The sequence below is a fragment of the Convolutriloba macropyga genome, chromosome 15, assembly GCF_964194025.1.
Source record: "Convolutriloba macropyga chromosome 15, txConMacr16.3, whole genome shotgun sequence".
Lineage (NCBI taxonomy): Eukaryota > Metazoa > Xenacoelomorpha > Acoela > Convolutidae > Convolutriloba > Convolutriloba macropyga.
In genome coordinates, this window is record NC_134482.1 from 3,938,569 (window position 1) to 3,941,669 (window position 3,101).

Below are 3,101 nucleotides of genomic sequence, written 5' to 3' on the forward strand. Positions count from 1 at the left end.
ATTGTTATTATTATTATTATTATTATTATTATTATTATTATTATTATTAGTATTAGTATTATTATTATTATTCATATTATTATTATTATTATTATTATTAATATTATTATTATTATTATTATTATTATTATTATTATTATTATTATTATTATTATTATTTTTATTATTATTATTATTATTATTATTATTATTATTATTATTATTATTATTATTATTATTATTATTATTATTATTATTATTATTATTATTATTATTAGTATTAGTATTATTATTATTATTATTATTCATATTATTATTATTATTATTATTATTATTAATATTATTATTATTATTATTATTATTATTATTATTATTATTATTATTATTATTATTATTTTTATTATTATTATTATTATTAGTAGTATTATTATTATTATTATTATTATTATTATTATTATTATTATTATTATTATTACTATTATTATTATTATTATTATTATTATTATTATTATTATTATTATTATTATTATTATTATTATTATTATTATTATTATTATTATTATTAATTATTATTAGTATTATTATTATTATTATTATTATTATTATTATTATTATTATTATTATTATAATTATTATTATTATTATTATAATTATTATTATTACTATTATTATTATTATTATTATTATTGTTATTATTATTAATATTATTATTATTTTTATTAACATTATTATTAGTATTATTATTATTAGTATTATTATTATTATTATTATTATTATTATTATTATTATTATTATTATTATTATTATTATTATTATTATTATTATTATTATTATTATTATTATTATTATTATTATTATTATTATTATTATTATTATTATTATTATTATTATTATTATTATTATTATTATTATTATTATTATTATTATTATTATTATTATTATTATTATTATTATTATTATTAGTATTATTATTATTATTATTATTATTATTATTATTATTATGATTATTATTATTATTATTATTATTATTATTATTATTATTATTATTATTATTATTATTATTTTTATTATTATTATTATTATTATTATTATTATTATTATTATTATTATTATTATTATTATATTATTATTATTATTATTATTATTATTATTATTAATAAAATTATTATTACTATTATTTTAATACCAGGCCATGGAAAGCATCTTGTTTTCAAAACGTAGCGGTACTTTATTGACATACGGACCAAATTGCTCGAACACCTCAATTCATTTTTGTTTTTTACATTACAACCATTCCATATTTTGAGAATATATGTAACGAACAACTATTATCAAACTTTTTAAACTCTGTACAAAGAAATTGTGAAGTACATATATCTGACCTATCTCTGAAGGCGGCATTACGTGACAAATGCCTAACTCACTGCTTGTTAGTAAATTTTGGCTTTCAGTTGAAACGAGTGGCAATATCTTTATCACTATCTTTCATTTAGCGTAACTTTTAGTCATCACGATAGTTATTTGCCAACAACGTGGACATAAGTGACAGAAAAGGCACAAATTTCATGCAAAAAATATGCACTGGTTTGTCATGATTTTTGAGTGAATATTACAGTATAAATATTAATATGTTCAGCTTAACTCCCACCAACAAGTTTTGCGTTATATGCGACTCGGAATCTCACGTGGGCATACTTGTAACATTCAATTTGCAGATTTAGTCTGGACAATCTCTATGACCTCAATAAAATGAAGAAAAGTGCACATAGGAAACTTAAAATTTTCTGAAAATGCAATGTATAAGAACTGAATCAAGTTGTTGCGCTTGAAATGTGTTGGTTCAGCACTGAAATGCTCCGAGACTGAAGTCCGGGTTGCCTAACTAAAGCAAATTCAGTACTGAGTCATAGTCTGATTCCGGTCTCATTTTGCATTGAACTTCTCGTTTTCAGAGCTAATTCAGTAATTCATTTTGAATTATCATCTGATTCCGAACAATACCTATAAAATCCTCTGAATTTTGCTCTGACTCAGAGAAATTCAGAAATGACTTCACAGTTGGTTGTGAAATCCTGGATCATTTCTGAAACTTGAAAACTCTCTGAAATTGCTCTGCATCAGTACTGATTGCCACCGAGCCTTAGGTACGGGATTGCAAAACTGTCAATTATTGCCTTCTTAATCGACAGTTAGTTTTGCGAGTGACCTGTCTGAAATTAATCGCCAATTAAGTTTTCTTGAACTGCTATATCACATTTTAGCATTTTTTAGTAGCCAACGCGATTACGCGAGATGGTTTGTTTTTGTCTTAGATAGAGTTTTCCATTGTATTACATTGGTTGAGGTAGATCTCTGCCTGAACTCAAATTAGATTAAAAAAAAACTTAAGTAATCTTTTCGAGAAGTTTTCCTTAAATTGAGTTCTTTTTATGTTGGAGCCATTTACCATTTTCAGGTTTTTCCCATTATCCAACGAACCCAGGAAAACGTTACACCCATAAAACTAAACGAGTGTACGCCCTCTTCTTATTATGCGCATTAAAATTGAGTTTTTCTCAACTTTTACATCAGTTACTCAGCTTCACATGCAGCATTTTTACAAATGTCTGCTTGAAGAACGAATACCTGTTTTCATTCTTACATATCTTACATATCTTACCTGTCATGTTTTCGTCACTCGGCGCTTATTTTCCACCTATACTTTTTCACCTCTAAGCTTTAATTTGCAAAACCCTCAATATGGGCTGAATTCAGTTCAATGAGAAAACATGTTCTGTGTCTATTTTGGCTTTGAGCAAAATATTGACCGCATGACCGCCATTCGTTTTCATTTTGGAGCACAGTTGCTTAGCTTTTATCATGTGTCTATTTTTATAGACAAAGACGCCCTATTTACGTAAAATTGCTTTCTCTACTAAAGACTGTATTTTCGTTATTTAAATGCTTTAAAACATTGTTTTGCTTTCACTACTAAAGACTGTATTTTCGTTATTTAAATGCTTTAAAAACATTGTTTTGCTTTCACTACTAAAGACTGTATTTTCGTTATTTAAATGCTTTAAAACATTGTTTTGCTTTCACTACTAAAAACTGTATAACGTAGTTTAATTGCTTTAAAAACA

The 3,101-nt window shown here is 22.1% G+C and overlaps 1 protein-coding gene across 1 annotated transcript in view; it reads left to right on the forward strand.

Moving 5' to 3' along the window:
* The window catches only part of LOC142354418 (transmembrane protein 115-like), a 341,897-nt gene that overhangs the window by 173,431 nt on the left and 165,365 nt on the right, over nucleotides 1-3,101 (forward strand). The window lies entirely within an intron of this gene.